Source organism: Atta colombica, unplaced genomic scaffold, assembly GCF_001594045.1.
Source record: "Atta colombica isolate Treedump-2 unplaced genomic scaffold, Acol1.0 scaffold52, whole genome shotgun sequence".
Classification (NCBI taxonomy): Eukaryota; Metazoa; Arthropoda; class Insecta; order Hymenoptera; family Formicidae; genus Atta; species Atta colombica.
In genome coordinates, this window is record NW_017259542.1 from 1,967,390 (window position 1) to 1,967,808 (window position 419).

Consider the following 419-nt stretch of genomic DNA (forward strand, 5'->3'; position numbering starts at 1 on the left):
AAATTGAATGGAAAAATAATGGATTTCTTTTTACTACATCTAATATATAATGTCTATAAATTATATTATATTAATTGTATTAAATGTATTACTCTATATTATTGATCTAATTGACTTAATTTAATTGAATATTAATATTTAATTTAATAATTTAGATTTATGGTCACAAAAATCAACATCAAACTCATGCGCTATATTATAATTTTCTCACGTTTTGTTTATTGCATGCTTGTGTTTGTGATGCTTTGCAATGTTGCTTTGCTTGGATAATCACTCTTGATATATTTCAACAATAGTCCTCATGTAAATATATTTCTAATATATATTTAAGTTTACATGTGTATATTATTATGTTTAACACATGAAATTATAATCATCAAAAATTTTCCTCTTACGTAACTTTTAATCGCAATATCTCG

General features: G+C 22.0%; 1 protein-coding gene across 1 annotated transcript in view; it reads left to right on the forward strand.

Annotated features, from left to right (window-relative positions):
• Nucleotides 1–419, forward strand: part of LOC108691831 — a 140,827-nt gene that overhangs the window by 137,141 nt on the left and 3,267 nt on the right. The gene's annotated exons all lie outside the window — the stretch shown is intronic.